Source organism: Alligator mississippiensis, chromosome 5, assembly GCF_030867095.1.
Source record: "Alligator mississippiensis isolate rAllMis1 chromosome 5, rAllMis1, whole genome shotgun sequence".
NCBI lineage: Eukaryota > Metazoa > Chordata > Crocodylia > Alligatoridae > Alligator > Alligator mississippiensis.
Genome location: NC_081828.1, coordinates 124,512,838 through 124,537,914, shown reverse-complemented (window position 1 = coordinate 124,537,914; position 25,077 = coordinate 124,512,838). Strand labels below are relative to the sequence as shown.

Genomic DNA, 25,077 nt, shown 5'->3' with positions numbered 1-25,077 from the left:
TTAAATAGACCATGCAGAGAAGTTAGTGAAATTAATCATAATCAGAGTTTTGCCAAATGTAGAACGCATATAGAGATTTTAAACAATCAGGTATTAGTATCTCTTCTGTCATATCCTAATAAAAATAATATCTCTCCTATCTTAAAGGGTTATATGTATCAACTATACCTCTTTTCCCCCTCTCGTTTGTGTATGCTGCAACAGCCGTTAAGAGCACTACCGCTGGCCAGCACTGGGTATAGTTTGGGGAGAGGTTTGTGCATATTAATTTCTGCAGGCACCTGGTTAAATTTGCTCTTAGTATAATGTATCAAAATCGGGGCCATTCTACTTTGGGTAGGCATAATTCATAAGGGGAATGCAGGCCTCTGGACGCTGTGACATTTTACATGTAAGATGTGATTAACCAGTTAATCACATCTTGACTTGTAACCCATCCACACGTTCAAGCAATTAATGGCATCATAAAAAAAGGAATAAAGCCACAAAATTATTACACAAAATAAATGTGGCTGATTCCTGTGGCAACATTAATTGAACATCTCACCAGGTGCACCCTGTGGCTAGGAACGCCATCAGCCAACAGGGCTCCCGGCTCTAGGGACACCCAATGTGCTCCCATGGCTGGAAGTCCCATCAGCTGATCTGGGTTCCTGGAGGGGGTGGGGGGTGTTGTGCCATGTGCCCTGGTGGCTGGGCGGTCACAGTGACAGGGCTTCTAACCACAGAAACTTACTATTTGCTAGTACAAGGAGAGCCTGGGATCATGCTCCTGGGGTTTCCTGGCACTGGCCATAAAGTATTTTGGAATCTGATTCTCAATCCCACATTCACAGTTTCTACCATACATGTGAAGCATTGCAGGAGGTGTGATTGTGTGGATTGCACATCAGATGCTATGATACCTTTACCTGCACATCTGGCAGAGGCCTAACAGAAAGACTTACAACATACAGAATGAAGCTGGTTTCATTTGAAAGCCTTTTTTCTCTCTTGTTGTAGAGAGGAAGATGTGGACCAGTAGCTTGAAGTTGCCATAAAATAAGTTTAGATTGGATATCTGGGGAAAAAGTCTTCACTGTTTGAATAGTGAGGCAGTGGAATAAACTGCCAGGGGAAGTTCTCCCTCATTGGAGGTGTTCAACAAGAGATTGGACAGCCATTGGTCAGGGATGATCTAGGTGTAGCTATGCCTATTTTCTACCATGGCTATTTCCCATGCTTTTGGACTTTGCTTGTTGCTCCCACCCTGTGCTCAGGGAGTAAATCAGTTTTTTCTGGAATAAGAGTGTCCAAGAATAATCTGTATACATTTTCAGGGGAGGACAGTCCTCTGTGAGACTGTCATGCATAGTTTGAACTAAATGTAAGTAGGTACTAAAGTGCTGCTCAAAAAAATGTGTTTATTGAGTACTTGTACTAAAATGTGCAGGAGTTAACTTTTTTTTTTTTTTAACATGCACAATTCTGGATAAACTAAGTGCATAGGTAATTATGTAAATTGCTATGGCCATGTTTAATTTCAAGGTTATTGTTTTTAAATTCGCCTTTCACTTTCATGTGCTCAGGGAGAGCAGGGTCTGACAGGAAGGAGAGGGAGAAAGGGCTGCCAGGGGAAAAAATTGTGGGGAGCCAGAAACCAAAGGGCTACCTGATCCCTCAGATTTATTTTCCCTGCTGTATCAGTGGGAAGGGGATAAATTCAATGCAAACCTCTTATAATTAGATTCTGTACCTGGAAAATTATAACAAAAGTATACGTTTTCCATGTATGGAATCCAGTATGGGGGGGTGTCATTTATAATCAGTATAATTTTCTAGTCAAGTAAACATTGTAACTACTCTTAATATGACATAAGCAGGTTTCTTGTGAGGTCTCTTTTTTCAGACTTGTCTAGTAGGGCTGTACGAAGCCTCAGTCCCTGATTCGATTTGGCGGAGATTTGGCCTGATTCAGTGGCCAAATCTCTGAATCCGAATCGAATCAGAGGACCCTTTAACCTCTCCAAATCGAACTGGAACCTTCTGAATTGATTTGGAGAGATTTGGAGATTCAGACTTAGAGACAGCTTTAAATGTTTTTTCTACATCCCTCTAGGTAGCAGGGGCTTGTGAAAGCTATGATGCTGGGGCACGTGGAGTGTCTCACAGAAGCATGGGGGAAGGGGGGGGCTGTGCACTCCCGGGTGGACCCAGAAGTGGGCCAGAAGTACTTCTAGTCTACTTCCAGGTTCACCGCTGAGCACGTGGGGGACACCCGCACCCCCTCCTGTGGGACACTCCATCCACCCCAGCATCGCAGAGTTTACGAGCCACGCCTGTTACCTCTAAGTATGTAGAAAAAACTTTTAAAGCTGTGTTTATGTTCAAATGGCCAATTCTCCGAATTGGCATTGAATCTTCAGATTTAGATTCAACCAAATCGAATTGGGGACAGTGATCCAAATCAATGAATCGAATCACTGTCCCTGATTCGGGCTGAATTTGAATTGAATAGGGCCCACTTTGCACACCCCTAATGTTTAGTAATTTGAGCTGTGTAAATTTTTGGATGTGCAATTTAAGATATTTTAAAGGGGGTTGATGCTCAGATGGTGAACAGTCAGCATTTTTAGAATCAAGGTCCTTTATATGCTTTTGTGATGACAGCCAAAGCATTAAAGAATCCAAAATAACTTTTGAAACTATAATTTGTGTTTTTTGCTCAATAAACAAAGCCAGCACTCTTTACCTAAGCAAAACTTGTAATGGGTTCTAGACATGTGTTTTTGTCTGAGCAAAGACTTCAGAATTTGGTCCCAAAAAGCAATTCCAAGACAGAAGATTGACTTGGATTATGATGTAATGAACTTCTAAGAAGAAGAAGATTTAGCTTGCCCTGATGGTAAAGCAAATGCCTTCTTGACGTATGTTCTTACTAATAATACTATGACAACAGGGGCTGATATAAAGAACTGTTTTACTTCTAACTGATAAGCATTGACAATATTACAGACTGCTCATAACTTTCTATTTTCCCTTAGTTTCTTGGCTATTAAGTCAGGGGTTATCACTATATCTTTATAAGGATAGCGTTGCCTCTTTCTCACTCAATCTGAGAGATCATTCCTTAACAATTGTAAGAAATTCTACATATTTAAGTTCCCAGAATAATTTTAAATTGTTGAAAAAACATATTTGTTTTCTTTTTTTACACCCAAATATAAAATCTAGCATTTTAAGTTTCTATAATTATTCTGAGGTGCCATCCTGTGCATTACTTAGAAAATTCAAGATGATTTCTTTTTCCTTTTATTATTAACTTTCTGTACAGATAAATCGGTAGCTAGAACAAAGGCGCGTGGAACAGAAATTCAGCTGCCAGTGATAAAGATCTGAAGCCTCATAGATACATATGTGCAAGGAAAGCATGTTTGCTAATTTTATCTATTCTATGTAGAGACAAGTGTCTGAAAACAAAATAGAACATCATTTTCTAAAAATATCGTTGTAACCTAGGCTCCTTTTAAAAGATTTCTTTCAGTTCTGTGTAGTAAACAAATTACCCCATAGCTGAATAACAGCTGATTATTAACTAAGATTCCCTACCACAAAACAAAACTCGAGGACATTATTGAAGAGAGACATGACGACTGCTTGGATGTGGTTTTGCAGTGGGCACTAACTTTCTACAGTCTCTTGTCTATAAACTTTTAACCCTTATCATAAAGTTCTTTTGAAAATGTTTCCCCTGTAGATGATTAACAGTTGTCAGCTCCAGACCTTTTAGCGTCAGCATCTAAATAGCATCCTTTAGATGATGCTAGTAAATAAGAAGGAAGTGGGTTTTGGATTTGGTTCCAATTACGCAATTGTGCCTATTCTTCTGTTGTGGCTTAAAAAAAATCTCTTGGAAGTTTTAATATCCTTCCTGTATTTAATTGCAACCAGGCTCCAAAAAATACTGTAGTCAGTTTGTTTCCTTTGGATTGAAATTCTGTAAGAAGCATTGTAGTTCTTTAACATTTTGCAGTTTTATTATGTATTTTTTCAGATTCCACAGACAAAATCATGTGGTTAATATTGTTTGTATTGTATGATTGCTCTAAAGCCACTTCTCTGCTTCTAATTACTGAGTTTTAGTTTATATTCATTATAGGAAATACAACGGCATCTCATAATTGTAAAATGACCCCAGAAAGTCTATCAAATTAGAATGCATTATTTTTTTCTCTCATATCATTATTTATAAATGTGTTTTGAATTGCAAGATACTTTATGAGATTAGCAAGGAAATTCAGAAATGTTAACTTGTTAGATTTCCTGTTTCAATCCAGTCCAGGTTTGATAGTATCTAATGGTTACCTGTGTGTGGTGCTCTAGTGCTCTCAGTTCAAGTTTTAGGGCATTTGTACACATGATGAAATTGGTCTTTAAAGCGGCTTAATTGCCCTTTTGCACCACTTTAATGGCATCACTGTTTACATTTGCGGCAGTGTATATCATTTTAATTTTGTCACGCTGTACATGTGCAGAGGTGTATTTTTCTTTAAATTATTTTGTTATGTAGCAAAGTAAAATGCATCCCATGTGTTCTAGTTTGCTACATAACAAATTGCAGCAATGCATCTGGAGAAGGTGGTGGGCACAGTACGCGGGGCGCTGGAAGCCCAGACATGGTCAGGGAAGCTCGGGCTTGGCGGGCTTCGAGCACCTTGTGCGCCATCCCTGCTGCCTTCTTTGGCTGCCAGCACACCCAGCCACCCTCCTACCGCCTTCCGACACTGCCCCGGGGCAAGCCGGCCTGTTCCCAGGAGGTCCCAGACAGTGGGAAGGCAGCAAGAGCAGCGCACAAAATGCTGGAAGCCCAGTAAAACCAAGCATGCCCCAAGGCCGCCTGGGCTTCCAGCCCCCTGTGCACCATTGGAACGGGCTGGGTGCTGCCTGCAACCTGGGGCAGCACCTGCCCGCTAGCACCCCGCCTGGGTGGCCTCAGAGGGCACAGCCGCCACAGCGGGAAGCACTTCCCCCCCGCTCATGGGCTGCACTGTCTGGTGGCAGTTTGTTCAGGCAGGCTTCACCAAGGAGAAAACTTTAAAAATAGCAGTGAGGGGCCAGCTTTTTTGTCTTTTTTAATTTCCTCTGGTAGAGCCTGCCCACCTCCCCATGAACAGGGAATGAGCTGCCAGTGGGCCAAGTGGAGAGCTGTGGAGGACCTCAGAGCTTTCCTTTATGGTGGCAGCACCCCCAGGGAGACACCTGCCCACTAGCACCCGACCTGAGTGGTTCCAGACGGGTGCTGCCTGCCACCATGGAAGGAAGCACCGAGCCCCGCATAGCTTGGGGGCTGTGTGACTTGGCGGCAGCTCGTGTAGGCAGGCTCCACTGAGGGGGAAAAAAAATAAGAAAAAAGTGTGAGGGGCCTGATTATCTTTTTTTCTTCCTGGTGCCTGCCTGCCTCTCCTGCAGCTGGGGGGCAAGCTGTCAGCAGGCCCTGAGCTGGGGGTGGGGGGGGAACCTGCTCCTTCCTTCCATGGCAGCACCCCCCTGGACCTCTTGGGCAGGCTGCTAGTGGGTGGGTGCTGTCGCTAGTGGGTGGGTGCTGTCCAGGGGGTGCTGCTGCCCCAGAGGGAAGGACTGGGGCACCTTGCAGCTCAGGGCCCACCAGCAGCTCACCACCCCAGTCATGGGAGAGGCAGGCAGGCTCCAGCGGGGAAATAAACAGGATTGGCCCCTCACCACTTTTTCTGGTGGAGCCTGCCCATGTCGGTGGGCAGTGGTGAGCTGATAGGGGCTGTCACTATTCTGTCACAGTGACGGAAGTCCCTACATTGAAATGATAGGTTTTTAATCGACCCAGTTAAAAACCCAGCAATGAAAAACTCACTGTCACAGTTTAGGGAGAACTAAACTCCTGTCACATGTACCAGTGACCTTAAATGGTAGGTGTCACACAAACCATAATTATAGATGATACTGGTGATGGTGATGGTACTATGCGTTTGGAGACTACCTTTCATTCCAGTGGTTGAACAAAAATAACATGCATTATACCAATTTTATAGAAGATTTAAGTCATTTGACTAAAGTCCAACTATGAGTCTCCGTGACAGAACTGAAACTAAATCCTGACTTTCACTTTATAGTAAGGGTGGGCAACATTTTTCATCTAACTGCCAAAATGCCCCACAACCTAGACTTTAAAGATGCTGGCGTGCCAGGGAAGGATGGTGGGGGGAGCTGTGAGGGGCCCGATCCTTGTTATGGCAGGGCAGCCTGGCTCCTTCCCCACTGTACTCCCTGAGATGGGCCTGCAGCTGCTGCCAGCAATGAGTAGAGCTGTGGCTTTGGACTCCGGTGTACCCACTTGCAGTCTTGCGGCTGCCTCCTACAAACAGCCCAGATTCTGGGCACGCCTCTGCCACCTGCAGTGGAGCCTGAGCTGCTCACAACAGGCAGCCATGAGCCTGCAAGCTAGTGCACCAGTCTGGAGCCCCTGCTCTGCTTGTTGCCAGCGGCATTGAGGGTGTGCCTGGGGAGCACGGTGGGAAAGGAGCCAGGGCATGGGGAAGGGGGGATGCTGACCCCTTCCCTGCTGCAGATGGGGTGCTGGTCCAAAGTGCAGGGGTAGCGCAGACCCTGCTGCCATCCCGTGGTTGAGGTCTGTGTTGCCTTGTGGCAGCCACTTGGCACCCGGCTCTCAGTGCAGGACCTGGGGCTGGCAGCATGGCTTGGCTTTGTTCACTGGTACTCAGGCTCAGGAGGAGTCCCTCTGAGGCAGTCGTCCTTGTAGCACTGCCTCTGCCCACAAGCATCTTCCTTTGGTCCCATGGCATGGCTGAGGGTTGCCCTGCCCCGCTGTGGTTCAGACCCGGCATGAAGCTCCCTCTGGGGTGTGGCTTGGAGCATGTGGACAATCTCTACAGGGAGAGGAAATGTGGACAGGGGTAGTGGGGCCCAGAACCGCATGGCTGGAGCCCTCCTGTACAGGAGTGCTATGCTCACGCAGCTCACCTTGCCCTTCACAGTTGAGCCTGGCAGGACGGGGATAGGGTCATGCCCTCCTTGCCCTCCCATTCCACTCCTCTCCATCCCCCTGTGGGGATGCCAGGCTTTGTGGGTATGCAGCCCTGGGTCCTTCCTGCAGTACTCCGAGGTGCATGTAGCAACCAGCCAGGTGGGACTCCGGATCTGGGTGCATCTGTTGGCAGGCTTGCAGCTGCCTGCCACATCCGGCTTAAGCTCTGGGCAGCTGCTGTCTGCCACAGAGCCCGGGCTGCTCGCAGCAGGGCTTTCAGCCTCCTGCTGCGAGCAGTCCTGGCTCTGTGGCCGGCAGCAGCTGCCTAGAGCCTGGGTCTGCTGTGGTGTGCTGAGCAAAATGGCCATACTCTGGCATGCGTGCTGGGGGTTGCTGACCTCTGTTTTATAGTACGGACCCCTAGGCAATGTATCTTCTCTCCTAAACCACATTATCAGCAGGACTTAATGGCATAGACTTAAGCTATCCTGTCCAGACATGGTCATTGCTGGGGTGAAATATGTTTACACAGTTGTCCATCTTTTTTCTTGTTGATGGCTAAATAAGAGAGTTTTATCTCCAAGACAACTATGGGACACTTTTCCAAAACACTAAATTCTCTCTTAGGCAGATAAGCAAAACATAATGTATACACGAGGTAGAGAAATGTATATTATTGCACATCACTAATAGAACCATTTAATTATTTTTTCACTTAAAGGGATATAACTCTCGAGTTACATACACTAGTGTAAGTCCCACTGCATACATGAACGTGGGAGCAGAGTTTGGCCCTCTGTGCTTCCTGTTCCTTCCTTTATTATGTCTTTGTTACAAAGTATTTAGCAGAATTTGCAGATTCATTGAAGTCTGACAGGCTGCTCCATGAGCGCTTCTGCTCTGGCCTTCCACTTGCAATATCTGAGCTGTCAACCGTGCACCTTAGCACCCACACAAGCCCCGCCCCCCTGTGCTTCCCTGTATGCTATCTAGAAGGTTTGGACACATGACCGATTTACCTTGGTGTAACCAAGAAGCATATAGGTGTTGTAAACCTTTACGTTAGGGTACTTGTCCTAGTATAGTATAGAATAACCCCTGAAAAAAATGGGATAAAGCCACATTGGTGTAAATTATACTGGTATAGGTGTCATGTGTCTGCAGTTTAATCTGGCATAAGTTGGATGCATTAATTAAACATAGTTCGTTAATAATGCATGCAGGCATTGGTTTTTATCTCATGCTGATGGAACGTTGGCTGTGGCTGCAGTGTTTTTTTTACTGAGATTCTGTAGCATCAGTGTAGCTCTGATTAGAATATGCTTCACTGATGCAATTCTATCAGGAGTGAAAGGAAACTATAATGTTAAAAATGGCTTTGATCTAATGGACAAATAAAGTAGGGATCATACACTCCTTGCTTTCTATTATTCTGTATTGGATCATTTCTCAGCCATCAGTTAAACTGAATCCTTCAGAGCAGAGACCAGTTAGGTGCAAGCTCAGTTAAGGTGCAGTGCTATAAAAATAAATGATTAGAATCTGGCTTAGGGTTTAAGACGTAAACATGCATACAAAAAGAAGAGTAAAATTATTTAAGAGCACTCTGCTATATCAGAGATTTAAGAGCACTTTGTTAACCAAACTAGACTCATGTGACTAGAACTGTAGAAAATAATTTTATAACTTCAGTTAAGCCTAATCTATACATTGTGGAATGCTGCATTCCTTGTAGTACAACTTTAGCTGAAATTCACCTCTGAACCCACCTTATAGATTAACTAAATAAAATATAGGGAACATAAGCTTTTGTGAACTCTAGCTCACTTAATCAGATGCAGGAGGACAGCATAGAGCAGTGTACAAAGTGGAGCGAATGATTTGAATACAAAAGTTGGGAAGGGAGGGGGAAGCAGGTAGGAGTGGGGAGGGGGACAAGCAGAGAACCCATAGGAACAAGGGAGTCGCAAAAGGAAAAAAATCCTTATTTAGAGAACCATGCACAAATATTTTGTATTTAATCAAATTATTTAATTAAGGGATTAGAAGAAAAAATATGATACTTTTTAAATGTTCATTCACTTTCTAGTGCTCATATTCAGGAATTTTGTTGTATCCTGCCTGCAGCCATCCACAGGGTTAATGCCAACCCTTTTATTTCCCAAATCAAACATAACTTTGGGCCACATTTTTGTTTGAGATGTACCCTTTTTGACACCTCAATAGATGAACCCACATTTGTGCTGCAGATAACATAAAGCATTCAAAGGAGGCAGAGTGGATGAGTGAGCGGTGGGTGTTCATTAATGCTGCAGAGACATGTAGATGTAATATAGCACTTCTGAAATGTGTGCTTTTTCAAACATTTCACTCACCTACAGAAGTTTGTTTTGCATGTTATCCCTATAGTGCATTAGCACCAAAGAGCTTAATTGGCTACGTCCAGGGGCATTTTAGCCTTCAGCTACTTCAATGCTCTTCCATTGAGATAGTACAATGCAGGACTCTCTTGTCCTTTTTATCTTTTTTCTGCTTCTGGTATCTGAAACAGGAGTTTGTTACAGCAGCCTGTGCCAAAGCAGTTGAAAGCAGGACACTTTCAAGAAAGTGCTTTTGTAAGATTTTCTTAAAAAGATATTTCTGGTGAAATAAAATGGCCTTTTGCTGTTTGATGAAGTTCAGTTCTCTGACCTATCAAAAAAAAAAAAAAAAAAAAAGGAACTTGGCTTTGAAAGCAATGGAGCTCCTTGCCATAGCCACCTGCTGTGGATAAATCTGATTGCACATTTCTTTATTAATCTCTGCAAACTCATTTTGCTTTAGTAAATGGATATAGCAAATAAAAAATCATTCTGATTGTACAGAAGCCCCATCATAGTCAAATCCATCCCTCTTCAGGGGAAAGCTGGTCAGTTATAGATTCTGTAAATTTCTGCTTACGACCTTCACTTAGTTTTGCTGCTGGTTTTCTGTGGTGTGAAAATTTTTAGATGTTACTCTAAGTGCAGCAGTAGCAACTCGAAATATTATTTTTGAAGTGCTACATGCATGGACAGATCCAGGGTTTTGAAAAGGGGGTGCAGATGGTGCAGCATCGCATATAACACAGCACACTTTTTTCCAGGTAAAAAGAAATTGGAAGCTTTACTAATATGCTTGGGGCTTAGGGCTGTATTATTCAGTGTATGATCAAAGCAAAAATGAATTTAATATTGATGGAATATGCACTAATTTGCTAGATTATATATTATATTTTAAAAAAGCACAACAAAAATATTGTTTTTTAGTTCTGTAGTCATTATAGTTAAAGGTACATTTCTTATTCAGATTTGTAAAACAAAACCTTGCCTTCTTGAGTGTGTTGACAGTGCATTCAACACTGAGCAGTAAATCATTTCCACACCTGAGTGATGTTCCCCTGAGTTAATGTTACCATACCTGAGTTAAGGTTTTTAGCTAGAACTAAAAACAGAGTGTAGGGCTGTGAAACAAAAGAGAAATATTACCAGAAATGGCCAAGAGACACCAAAACTGCAGAAGAAAGGATAACTTGATTGATGGAACATCAGGACCATTAAAAAGGAAAGGGATTTATTAGCAACAGACATGTGCAGAAATCAGGTACATAATAATGAGTCATGAAGCCAGTTAACTCCACTAGCATTGCCTGAAGAGAAATGCTGCTGCCTGTCCCAGACAGTTGGTTTTAAAGTTTAGGTGGAACAGGAATCAAAGGTGCAACTGCACCTCTCAGGTCACAAGTCAATACCTGTATTGGTATGGTAAGGACAGGGTGTAGGGGAGGCGGAGCTGTGTAAAAGAAGTTTGTGAATCACCCTACTCAGTACTGGTAGCAAACATCTCACCTCTCCTTATTCTCTGTCTTCTATTTAACATCAAGGTATGACAACTGAACATTAAGGGAGGTGATCAAGAGTGAAAGGGAGTGGTGGTGGATCAGTCACCAGCAAGTATGAAACTCCTACAAGGATCCTTTTTGGCTCAACACCTTCCAGTTTCCCTCCCAGGACCAATCCTGTTACCAAATCACTAGACATTAGTATCCAGATTCTTTCTGGATTTCCTTTTTATTGCTAGGGATGGTTGTTTCCAAATAAGACTTTTACTTTTGAAGAGGATGATTGTATAGTTATGAGCAAACCAAGTCCCCATACACTAGGAATTTTTTTCTCTAAAAATTTCCACGCTTGCTACAATGTTTAGCTCATCTGGTGTAAGCAGCATGGGAGTTCTCTTGTTGACTGGGCTCCAGCCAACTGCACACATTTTAAACTTTGTTGTGTACATGTATTTGGAGTGGATTGGAAAGAGGCAGTGTTTAAAACATCATTGGGCACTAGAAGCCTCATCTCTACACCTGCTCACAATAGTGCTACCACCAGTGGAGATGCAGCTATGACAGCAATGGTAAGGAATTCTAACATTCCCCAGGCACCACTTGAACATATGACACATTGCAGGAAGTACTTAAAAGATTTTGGAGATGTGGTACTCCTCATTAAGAAAAAATAATAATTTCATTTTAAGAATAACTGATGGGAACAGAGGAGCTCTTAAGAAAGAGTCAGTTTTCATGCAAATATCAATGATGAGAAAAGATACAGGAAGGATGGAAAAAATAAAGCAAAGGTTAAAATTTTTGAGAACACTTAGATGACTTGGGCATCCATGTTCTAGTTTTAAGAAGTGACTTGGGTGCCAAAGAATATGGCTCAGTGTATATGTTTCATAATGTAAATGGTATGGTTTCTAAAACCAGGGCCAAATGTGAAAGGGTCTCAGTAGAGGTCATTTTTGCATGTAAAAACAAGCTTATAGATTCTTTGTTACTGCTGTAGACCCATATTAAGACTACACCAGGCAATGAGCCAAAGTGGGACCCATATCAGGGCCTTCAGGTACTTCTCTAAGACGAATAATAGTAAGATGAGTAATTAAAGAAATTTTAATTGCTCATCTTACTGCAGGTAATAGATTTTGCTCATGTAAATTCTCTTTGTATGTTTTTTACTATATACAAATTCTATTAACCACATGCTTAAGTTTAACTTAACCACTTAAACTTAACCATCCCTGGTGGCCAAGTGTTTGCACCTTAGCATATGCAATTTTGTGTGCCACTTTTTGCTTGTAGTGGTATGCCACAGTCTGTTATTAAACATACCATATTTACTCAAATATAAGATGAGGTATTTTTCCCCAGTCAGCATGGGAGGGAAAAGCTCCTTGTCTTACACTGACATACAAGGAAACCTCATGAAATACGATGTCTATCATTAAACTGCTGCCAAAAGTAGCGTGTGCTCATTAATGGAAACCAACTATGAAGCTGATTAAATGCAGCCAACACTGAACATGACTATAAAACACATGGCCCATATTGGGCAAATATACTAATGGAAACCTACCACAAGGACAGGTTAGTGCAGCCCGTCTGACTAAGATATATGGTAGTGCCCATTGCAGTCAGTCCCTCTCAGCGCTGACTTTTTTCTTTTGCATGCATCTGGACTTTGTCTTCACTCCCACAGCTAAGCTGTGCCTTTCTTTCCCATTTCTAACCATCTGTTTCTTGACTAGCCTTACATGTTTGGAAAACATCACCAAAGAGTGCTCCAGCAGTTCATCCAGAATCCTTCTGTCATCCCTTTTCTCAGCCTGTTGCATATGATTAGTGTGGTCCCGATCTCCACGAGGTGGAGCTGGACCAAGTTTCCCTGCACCTCATTCATGTTTGTATAAATTTTTATAGGATCCCAGGACTCATGACAAGAACACCCAGTTCCAGTCATCAGTGGGGGCTAATTAGCACATAGATCCTTTGTGAAGGGTACCTGGAGTACACGTACATAGTGACCAGTGCTGAGCTATGGGGTTGCCATGGCTTGAAATGCTGTTGACTCTTCTGGGGCCTAGTCCAATGAACTATATGACTTGTGAACTATATAAATCATGACCTTGTTGGCTTTGGACCGATATCATGCGTAGTTTGTACTGTATATAAGTAGGTACCAAAGTACTGTTTAAAAATGTGTTTATGGAGTACCTGTGCTAAAACTTGTAGCAGTTGCAAGAAAAGGTGAACTGCATCAATTCTGGATGAACAAAGCCTTTGCGTACAATATTCAGATTCCTACAGTTATGTTTATTTTAAGGTCAGTAAGGATGGGCAGAAGGGGCTGCAGGGGGAAGAAATTGGAGGGGTAGGGGACAAAAGGGCCACCCAACTTCCCCCCCCTCCCCCCATTTATTTTATCTGCTATAGCAGTGGGAAGGAAACAAATTAAAGGCAAGTATCCAGTAATTAGATTCTGTGCTTGGAAAATTATAACAAATGTATACATTTCTATATATAGAATTTATACTTTTCTATATATAGAATTGGGGTGTTCTCTTATATCTGGGGTAGTCTTATATTTGACTAAATATGGTAGTGGTTGGGGAGGGGCGTCTCCCTACAGGTCTAGAAATTAGGTTGCAGGGGTAGGGAGCAGTGACAGTTTTAACACTGCCACCACTCCGTCTCCTCCTGGCTCCCTACCACCAGCCAAATTTCTGGATCTATGGGGACTTTTTCATCACATATAATGCACACTCCAATTTTCCCCAGATGGTTTTGGGGGAAAAAGTGTGGGTTATATGTGAAAAATATGGCATTTTGTTGGAAAACACAAGTTATCAGTTTTTATTGTTTGGAAATAAGATAGGAAACTAGTTTTAATAATACAATATACTGGCTATTTGAATACAAAATGAACAAGAAAAATGTTATATTGAGAGAAGCACTTGATTTGTATTTGCTGAAACTATAAAAATGAAGGCAGAAGCATTTTTAATATTTTTAGCTGATGACTTCTTTATGTTTCAGAGAAGATGGATCTTTAAACAATTCATTATAGGTGGAGCGAACACTCCACTCCATAGTTGCCTGACACTTCCCATTATGAGGTCCTGTTTTCAGTTGTTTATAACTTTGCCAAACTTTAACCATTTTAACTGAAATTTTCCATGTTGGGGAACTGCTGAAAGCTGATTTGTTTTGACAGTTTCAGCTGTTTCCAGGAATACAGTTAGGGGAAAATATGTTAGTTTTTTTAACAAGTGTTTTGTTGAGAAACACTAGTGTCTTCATGCTTTGGATCAGGGACTTGAAATTTGGCAGATGAGACCCTGTTTTCAGGGATGTGCCTTTTAGGAAGAGCACATGGTACAGAAACAAGTTGGGATGAGACAGGAGCTGGTATTGGAGATTTTGGTGGACAGGTACAGAAAAGATACATAGGTGCACAGGAAGAGTGGTGCTTGGGGCCACACACTGAATAAGGCTTAAGAAAAAATATTCATTGAATGTGGCTGGTATTCCGTGGACAATGATGTGATTGCTGGAGTGAGGCTGTGTAATTCACAGGAAAGCATTTCCTAATTTTTTGGGTGCTTGTGCAACCTCAACATAGTTTATTGGATGTCATTTAGGATAAAGAGTATATACTCTGCTGATTCATTTATGCCATCCCTGTATGACTCTGAACTCTAAAATTCAGCTGAAACATGAATTATTTTGTGGCTCCAATAATACATTTGCCTAAATCTTCAGAAAACAACTGTATTACTGCTTCATACCTATCAAGATTTTGAATGAAGAATTTATTTCCTAAAATAAATAAAGATGTTGCATATCCTTGTGTTGGGCAAAGCTCATTTGAAATAAATTAGTTTAGTTTCATTTAATGAAACTCGGTAGTCATGTCAAACCAGTAATCAGAAACCATTGCAATAATGACATTAAGTAATAAAAAGCTTTGGTTAGGTAACCTGAAAGATTTAAAAGCTGCCGATTTTGAAGTGAAGACTGCTTACCATGTTTGACTTCCTTTGTTATTGTCTGGGCCGAGGGGCTGTGGCCAGCAGCCCGGGCACGTGGGCCGGGGAAGTCGGCACGGTGAACTAGAATTAGGTACTGACGCGTGGAGGTTGATTAAAGATTATTTTACTTACACCGTAGATGGTCGTGGTGCAGGCAGGAAAACTTGCTTGAGTTGCAGTTACAGACAAACACAAGTGGAGTTTGTTAGGCTCCACTGAAGACACACGAGCGGAGTTTGCTAGGCTCCACAAAACAAACACGATGAGAGCTCTCTGAACCGATACGAGAGTCCAAGCTGTGACTCTCAACGAGCGCGCAGGGCAGGGGTACATCAAGGATCGTCCAGTGACGGGGAGAGACTCTTGATGGGTGATCAAACCATCATTCGGTCCGAGATATACGTAGAAGTCCACGAGGTAATCGTGGACTCCTTGCCAGAATTCTCTCGGATTTCTCCCAGAATTCTCGGAATTGGGGTTCTCAGGATCCTCCTGAGATTCTCGGAGATCTCTGACTTGGGCGGAAACTGCTCAAGCCTCTTATATGGCTAGCAAGCCAATCGCTAGCCGCCACGTGGGAATAATTTAGAAACAGCCAATAATGGGGAACAAATTTACATACGGGTGACGGGAACTCCTTTGCACCGGGGTTTTTCTCTCTGCAGCTGAGAATTGCACTGTGCAAAGAAAGCTCCATGTGGCGGGAAATAATTCTGCAGTGCCGAAGCACACACACAGTCATTGGGTAATGACAGTTATGCTTAAATGACAGTGCATTAGATAGATGAGACCCTGTGAAGAATAGACATCTCCATTCTGCTGGTACAACCAGATATATAAAAGTTATATATACCGTTATACATTTACATTTTTTGCTGTGTTTTTTTTCAACAGTAACACATTTTAAGTGTGTTTTTGCTGTACATTTTATTCACCAGTTTCTTTTTTACTTGATTTTTTTTGGTAACAAATTGAAGTGTAGTTTCATAGGAAATATAATAGAAAAATTATATTTCTAATTCCTTTTTACTATTTAGAATTTCTAGTATTTTGTCCAGTCTAATTTTGTGTGCGCTAAAGATTTGCATTTCCCTCAAATCCATTAGAAAACCACTCCTCTAAGGCTGTTTGATCAGGAGTGTTTTTCCTAATTCGTTTTTACCTGAAATTTGACCTTTTAAATTTTATGCTGGGATTTCAAGGGTTAACTAAGGGAGATAACGAATCTAAATACTCATGACTCTCAATGGGAGTTGAGTGCCAAACTCACTTAGCCTCCTTGTAAAATCCCAGTTTTAATGCTGTTGCTCCCATAAATCCAGCTAATCTCTGTGGTTGTTAATCCTTTTGTACCATTTTAAGGAGGTGATCTCCATCCTTGGTGCTTCTGCTTCTCATGTACTTGTAAGCAGTTGCCATGTCTCTTTTGAGCAGTCACTCACACAAGCTCTGAGTATCTAAATCTTCATTCATAAATCAGTCCTTCCAGAACTTTTTTTATTGCTTTTCCTCTGAATTTTCTGTAATTTATTACTCTTCTGTGCTGAGATGCTCAGAAATAAATACAGTATTCCATGTGAATTCTCTCTAGAGAATTCTCACTGTGCCTTAATGACTTTGCTCATAAAGCCCAAAATTGCATTTGCCTTTTTTGGTCTTTGTCATCACTCTGTAAACAGTATATCTGATATGTTGTCTTCTATAACCTATGCTGTATGTCAGTGTTATTTCTTTTAAGGTTTTTTCTTCTCCGAGTGTCTGTTTCAGATTCTTTTTCCTCAGGTGTATTAGTCTGTTTTTTATTATGATGAATCACATTTTGGTTTTTTTTCCCCCTCTTTATTTTTTATTTATTGTAGTGCAAGGGTATGTTATCTAGACCAGTGGTTGCTCACATTTTTGGCCCTGTGGGCCAGATGCATGAGGTGTGGCTGATCTGTGGGCTGGATTGGGCCCCATGCTGCCCTCGCTTTCCAGGATTGGGCCCTGGGGTCCCACGATGCTTCCAACTAGCTGGAGCCTGATCACTAGACAGTATGGAGCCCTAGGGCCCAATCCCAGCACATGGGAGCCAGGTGGGGCCATTGTGGATCCAGTCCCAGCCGGGAGGAGGTGGCATGGGCCTCTGTCATCCCCACCTGGTTGGGACCAGGCTCCAGGGCTCTGTGCCACCTCAGCCCTCTGGGATCTAGTTCAGGGGGCTCTGCACTGTTCCTGCCCCTGCCTGGCCCCTGCACCTCAGAATTGGGCTTTGCCACCCAATTTGGCATGTGGAGCCATGGTCCATGGGGCTCCCAATAGGTCCTATGGGAAGCCCCATATGATGGATTACACAGATCCAGGGGGCAAGCCTCTCTGGTCTAAAACATTGGGTTCCCTATGGATGTGGAAATGTAGCAGCAAGGGAGCAGTGCTAGCATTAATCGCTGCTGCTCTAGGACCAAGTAAAGCAACTACCACTCTCCTGCTGCCAAATTTCCAGATATATAGGAAGCTTCAGGGGCCAGATTCAACCCCGAGGCCAGAGGCTGAGCACCACCATGCCAGTCTGTTGTTTACTATCAGCTCCAGATCATGAATGACTATTTTAAATAAGGCCTGATTCAGTAAGGTATGTAATGTGGATAACTTTTAGTATGCAGGTCTCTGTTGGCCTTGTTAGGATTATTTCCATACTTAGTTGGGCCTATTGCTATGTAGTTCTCACAATAAAAGTGGACCTAATAGTGAAACCTGCAGCCTTTCCCATCAGAGACTGTTATTCATCATGAACTGTAGTACTTCCTGCCTAAAACAGGTACCTTAGTGCCAGGATTCATTAGAGCTACAGTACAACACTAGCTGAGCATCCTTTTCATGAGAAACCAGCATCGTAGGGCAGAGTACATCTCTCTTAGACATGTAACAATATTGAGTATTATATGTGGAAGCAATCAAATGGTAGTAGTTATTTTAAAGTCTTGCTTCCATTCTCTGGGCACATCTATATGTGCTGCTATGGCGCCATTGTTACTGTGCCATCATTTTGTACTTTCTTTTGGAAGTACTAAAACACAGCACAGTAACATCCCATATTGCACCGTGGATGCTGTGCACGGTTATTTTTAGGCAGTACATCACAAAAGCAATGTACTATAATGAGGGAGCATGTCTCTATGGCGACATAGATGTGGCATCACAGTTTTTGCCCATGGACTCTACTCTGCTATAGTGCATTGCTACAGTGATGTAGCATCATGTGTAGATGCACCCTGGCTGCAGTGTTGGAGAAAACTCTTCTAACAGAAGCAATTTTTACATCCAACCAGAGGAGTGTTTTACACAAATACAGGCAACCCCTGCTTAATGCTGTTTCACTTAGCACTATCATTTGAAACTGATACCTGATTTCACTCAGCGCTCACCGAGTTTCATTATAACACTCACAATTGCCATCTTGGGTCAATAAAAACAATTGCACTCGCCATCTTGGGTCCTCAAATACTTGCGGTTTCGCTTAACGCTTGTTTCGAGATGGGGAGGAAAATCACAAAACAATCGGGGCTGTACGGTAGTAACTGGATTCCAGAGTAGTTATGGAGGAAGGATATGCCTCTAGCCATTTTTAGTTTTACATGTTAAGATACCTTTTTCATAATACATGTTCAGCACAGAATGGATATTAAGTAGAGGGTTACTAGTATTTGCATATTGCAATACATTGAAATTATTCATAGCCTTTTGTTCTACAGTACTATATATTAAAATCCACATTCACAACAAACAGGTTCCACAGCATATTGTAAAAGTTGTCTGTGCTGCACTTGTAAAGGTGATGTTATAAAACTTAAGGCATACAAGAATTATGTACCTTTTATCAATGCTTTCAATCAAGTAGCCAGTGCACACATTGCATACATATTACAAATTCAAAAGCCGAGAGACATCAAATGAACTTGAATATGAATCAAAATCTGATAAAGATGAATGAAAAAAAATATACACTGTATTGGAGTGGCAAGAAAGAAAAAGGTCCCTGTTGTTTTTTCTTATTTTCACTTACTACTTTTTTTTTGTTATTTGTGGGTACTTAACTGAGCTTACCCCTACATAATTGATGGAGTCAGTGAACTAAGTATAATAAATTGTTTGATGTGCTATCTTAAAAAAAAATCTTTGAAACTCTGTCTCTCTTTGCTGTCTGCTCTTACTTTCTGGCATTTAATATCCAGTTTCCTCATCTGTCTGATTCTGTCTTTGTTAAGCATAATTTTTCAGAGCTTAATGTAGCTCTCTTTTTGTTCTGGCTTAAGTAGGTGTGTAAAGTAAACATGTGATTTAACCACCCATAGTAATATAACAAAGGAATGTAAATGTGTGTCTGTTCCCTTTACTGAACTGAAATAAAGAATAGTTTTTGTATAGACACTTGATAATATACATTTACTGCAGGTAGATCTGTCTGTGCAAGCAAATGAATACAGAGATCTCTCTAGCATTGTATTACATTTGCTTTAATGTTTACTGGTACAAAGGTTGCTGTTGTGGGTTTGGTTTTAATTAAAATCGAAAGGAAACAAACCCACAGGTTTCAGGAAAACAACTTTAGATTTAGCAATACCTACCTACCTACCAGGATCTATATCTAAAGGTTGTGTAATATTTTCACAAAATGAATGCTTTATTGCAGCTACTTGATGGCTAGAGACAGAAATTATACACAAACCACACAGAAACCAGTCTAAACCTATAACACATCAGAAGTTCAGTGCACATAGACCAGTTTCTAAATGGCAGAACCTGAGATCGATAGAACTTGAGATAAATCTGGATGGATGTAATATCTGATTACTCAGTTTAGTTTAGACCAGTCTATCAAATTTCTGCTCCAGATCCTATAGCGAATCGACTTAGTTCGCTGTCCTCTGGCATCCCAGGCTCCCCTTGCAGGGCAGCTGGTGCTCATCTGTTGGGCCAGCACTGCCTCTGGGCTGTCACAGACTGGAGCTGGAAAACCTCTGCCTCCTGCCTGCTTGGCTGGGCCAGAGGTGGGGGCAGGGGGCAGTGGTGGGGAATGGAGCCCTCTGCCACCAGCCTCAGCTCTGAGCCAGCATGGGGGGAGGGATGTGTGGCAGGGGGGCTTCCCTTCCCCTTCTAAGGAGTGTTCCCATCTCTGCCACCTGGAACAAACCTACCAGCTGCTGTTTTGTCAGCTGTTGTTGGTGCTAGGCTCCAGTGGGACATGCTGGCTGGCCTGGGGGGCTTGCACCAGGCTGTGGGGATGGCAACACTCCATAGAGAGAAAGTTCAGGCCCTGCCACCTGGCATGGGCCTCCCAGGCTGCCCAGCACATCTTGCCAGAACCCAGTACCAGTAGGATGCGCTGGTTGGTCTCGGGGGGGGGCTTATCCTCCAGCAAGCTGGGCGTCTTTCCTTCTATGGAGCACTCCTATCCCTGCCAACTAGTGCGAGCCCCACAAGCTGCTTGGCACATCTTGCCAGCTGCTGCTGGTGCTAGACTGCACTAGGCAGCCTGGGAGGCCTGTGACAGGTGGTGGGGATGGGAGTGCTACATGGAGGGAAGGACAAGTCTCACACTGGGATCGCAGAGAGACAACAGCAGGGTGCCAGACCACCAAGCGTTGACCTCGAGATAGTGCAGAGTCACTTGGAAGGAGCTCCATCCAACGGTGCTGAAAGCACTGGCTGATATCATTGCACAGCCACTGGCAAGAATATTTGAACACTCAAGACACATGGGCCAGGTCCTGGAGGACTGGAAAAGGGCCAATGTGGTCCCTATTTTCAAGAAGGGGAGGAAGGAGGATCTAAGCAACTACAGGCCAGTCAGTCTCACCTTCATCCTCAGTAAAGTCTTTGAAAAGATTATTAAGGCTTATATATGTAAAAGATAGCCCAGCAGGAAAAATTATGTTGGGGGGAAACCACCACGGGTTCATAGCAGGTAGATCATGCCTGACTAATCTAGTCTCTTTTTATGACCAGGTTACAAAACACCTGGATGCAGGAGTAGGGGTAGATATAGTTTACTTAGACTTCAGGAAGGCTTTCGATACGGTATCCTACCCCGTACTGGTGAACAAATTAAGAAGCTGTGACTTGGATGATTACACAGTCTGGTGGGTGGCAAATTGGCTAGAGGGTCGTACCCAGAGAGTGGTGGTGGATGGGTCGGTGTTGACCTGGAAGGGCGTGGGCAGTGGGGTCCCACAGGGCTGAGTCCTTGGACCGATACTCTTCAATGTCTTCATCAGTGACTTGGACGAGGGAGTGAAGTGTACTCTGTCCAAGTTTGCAGATGATACAAAACTGGGGGGAGAAGTAGACACACCAGAGGGCAGGGAACAACTACAGGCAGACCTGGACAGATTGGACAAATGGGCAGAAAACAATGGAATGCAATTTAACAAGGAGAAATGCAAAGTGCTGCACCTAGGGAGGAAAAATGTCCATTATACCTACTGCCTAGGAACTGATCTGCTCGGTAACACAGAAGCGGAAAGGGATCTTAGAGTCCTAGTGGGCTCCAAGATGAACATGAGTCGTGAGTGTGACGAAGTCATCAGCGAAGCTAACTGCACTGTATCATGCATCAGCAGATGCATGACAAACAGAACCAAGGAGGTGATACTTCCCTTCTATTGGGCACTGGTCAGACTGCAGTTGGAATATGCATCCAGTTTTGGGTGCTGCACTTGAAGAGGGATGTGGATAACCTGGAGAGGGTCCAGAGAAGGGCCACTCATATGGTTAAGGGCTTGCAGGCCAAGCCCTACGAGGAGAGACTGGGGCACCTGGACCTCTTCAGCCTCCGCAAGAGAAGGTTGAGAGGCGACCTTGTGGCTGCCTATAAGTTCATCACGGGGGCACAGAAGGGAATTGGTGAGGTTTTATTCACCAAGGTGCCCCCGGGGGTTACAAGAAATAATGGCCACAAGCTAGCAGAGAGCAGATTTAGACTAGACATTAGGAAGAACTTCTTCACAGTTAGAGTGGCCAGGGTCTGGAATGGGCTCCCAAGGGAGGTGGTGCTCTCCCCTGCCCTGGGGGTCTTCAAGAGGAGGTTAGACAGGCATCTAGCTGGGGTCATCTGAACCCAGCATACTTTCCTGCCTATGCAGGGGGTTGGACTCGATGATCTATTGAAGTCCCTTCCGACTCAAACATTTATGAATCTATGATAGGCCCCACCACCCAGTGCAGGTTGCCTAGAGTATCCCACCAGAACCTGGTATCAGAGTTAGCTAGCAAGAGGCACTGGGCAGCCCAGGGGACTTGTACTGGGTGGCAGGGACAAGATTGCTCCATAGGGGATAGGATTGGGTTCCTTGGAACCCAGTCCTTCATTCTGTGGAGCTGGGCCACCCCTGATGGACTGTTGGGTGCACACCCCTGGACCCCTGCTGTTGCCATTGCTTCTCTCCTGTGCTTCCCTGGGCTTTGGTGGAGGGCCCCAAGGGGGTCATTGTTGCACACCCGGCAACCTGGCTAGTGGCAGCAGGGAGGAGCATGCCATGGTGGCCCCCTCTGGGGCTCTCCTGGGGGCCTGTGCCTGGGTGCAGGGGTCTAGCATGGCAGTGGGGAGGTTGGGGGCATGTGCCTGGCAGCCTATCGGGGATGGCCCATGCGTGGTTGCTTTCTGTAGTCTTCGGTATGCCGGGAGGTGTGTGGGAGCACCCCTGGCTTCTGGCCTTGGCCAGTACAGGCATTTGCATGCCTCCTCCCACTGAAGGGTGAATGTGCACTCATTTGCTCCCCACCCAGTCTACCCAGCTTAGAGAAACCTGCATAGATTGGATCGATTCTGCCTTGGGCTTTTTCACTGTTTGTACTTAGCCTTAGTGCATGAGGCATCAAGAACAGTGTGTCTTTAGCAGAGCTCTGCAAGAAAGCTTTAACATTCAGTAAAGATTCCTACAGAAGTTAACATTGATACAAAACACATGATAAAATCCACTTCACATACTCTCCTAGCAGCCTTATCTTTGATCTATGAGATAAAGAAGCACACTCTTCCAACTTAATCACATTCTTTACATACTTAGACATATGAAAGGAATGTATATGCTGAAAGATTTAGTAAATGTTTCTTTTTGTTCAGGGTTGACTTTTGTAAGGGGAAGAAAGAGATGTGGAGAAGTGAGGCAGTCCAAAGATCACACAGATGTAGCAGTAAAACAGCATGGTAGAAGGTGGGAATAGCTTTTAAGCCTACTGAAATCTTATGGCTGAAGAAGCAGAAGTAACAAGAGAGCTCATCCAGATAAACACTTCATCTTAATGTATAAAATATGTAGCATCAAAGTACTAAATTATACTCTAAGCCAGTTTATTTGTATCTTCCTTAAAGGTTTTGGCTTCAGTATTCAAAGGCGTTAGGGTGCAAATCTTGTACTGTAAGACCATGGGAGTTGAGAGCCCAAGTCCCTCAGATTCCTTTGAAATTGTCAGGCTCGAGTAATTCAGGCCCTGATTCAGCAACGTACTTAGGCATATATCCAACTTTAAACATGTGAGCTGTCCATTGAGTTTAATGGGACTATTTATATGCTTAAGTGCCTTGCTTAGTTGAGGCCTCAGGAGGGTAACTAGTATCTCCAAGTGCATTTAGAGTTTACTAAGCTGCATAGGATTTCTGACTCCCCTTGGATTTGTGGCCTGTTGCTGCTGACACAAAAATCTTTGTATAGCAGCTGTCCTGGTGAAGATCCAGTCAGCAAGGAGGTTATCAGTAACCTTTTGTGTTTCCAATCTCTTTATTGTACCCTGTTCTAGTGCTTTACAGACATGCACACAGGTCAATTTGGTGGCAGCTTAAAACAGTGAAATTCGTCTGAAATGAACTCCAAGACATCACTGAAAAATTCTTTTTTTTTTTTCTCCAAAGGAGCCATTTGTAACATCCTATAACTAGGAAATTATTTGTTCTGTGTAGCTGAAACGTGAGCCAAATAGAAAGTGATATTCTGGCTCCAATGAAGCTAATGGCAAAACTCCCATTTACTGGGGCCAAGATTCTACCCACAGGTCTTCCACAGAATTAAGCAAGATTGTTTTCAGCTGGGAATGTTATTCCTGTGAGAAAGTTAAATATCTATCTGTAAATTAAAGCTTGGTTGTATCCTTAATTATAGAGGCCTTGGTTATACATTGACAATTCTCTTGGTTCTCTGCTTAAATTTAAAGGAGCAAATTCTAGCTGTCTTTTCAGGGCATATGGGAAAAGAGGTACCTAGAAAAGAGAGCTGAGAGAGAGATGTAGCATCTTGTTTCTAGATGCTCTAAAATTCCTGGCACATGGTTTTTAAGTGGTTCAGATCTGAGTTAATTACTTGGGGGGTATGGGCTGTTAGTACATACAACCCAGAGTCACTTGTAACCCCCTTGTGCACCTTCTTCCTTGCTTCTGACAGAGGTAGTCTGGCTAGCTATTTGCAGAAGGTTTTCTGCAATCATCAAAATACAAGTTCTAAAATATCACTAAGCACTTGTAAACAGTATGAATTTGCACCAAATTGTGGGATAAATCTTAGGAAAATATGATGTTGCTCTGAAAAAATATATAATTATTGTCTAAAGGGAACTTTTGTTAACATGACTCATTACTAGCAACTTAAGATATATTTTTAATCAAATTAGTGTAAAAATAATGGTCTTCAGTTGACGGATTAGACTTTTGGATTTTTGTGATGCAAATAATGATCTAATACATTATTTGGATTGGAGACATAGTCACATCCTGCAGTTTTCCAATTAGTTGAAAATCTGCCATTAATTGCAAGAGAACCTCTGATTTTTCAGCCATGACCGCATTTTAGATGTTAGATTTTTTTTCCCCCTAAGATATATCCTTGCTGTTATAAAGTCCAAATTACTTTCAGATTTACCCCCTCAGATTGTGGTTACTAAATATAGCAGTCCATATTTTCACAGAATTAACCTTTTCACTCTCCCTGTCTTCTAATGGCAGATGACTTACTGAGGACTGCTGCTTAATTAATATTGCAGATCATGTATGGAGCTGGAGAATCCTGAAATATTTTCCAAAACTTAGCTTGTATAAGTAAAACAAGAAGGAGAAAGGAAGAGGAAAGATAATCTGCTAGTGACTGAGGAAAGATTTAAGCACAGGATCAAGAGTCAGGAATTTTAGGTACTCTTCACAGCTCGATTGCATGCTTCCTTTCTGACTTTGG

The 25,077-nt window shown here is 43.0% G+C and overlaps 1 protein-coding gene across 8 annotated transcripts in view; it reads left to right on the top strand.

The window, feature by feature from the left end:
* SUGCT (succinyl-CoA:glutarate-CoA transferase) overlaps positions 1-25,077 on the top strand; it is a 552,725-nt gene that overhangs the window by 94,272 nt on the left and 433,376 nt on the right. The window lies entirely within an intron of this gene.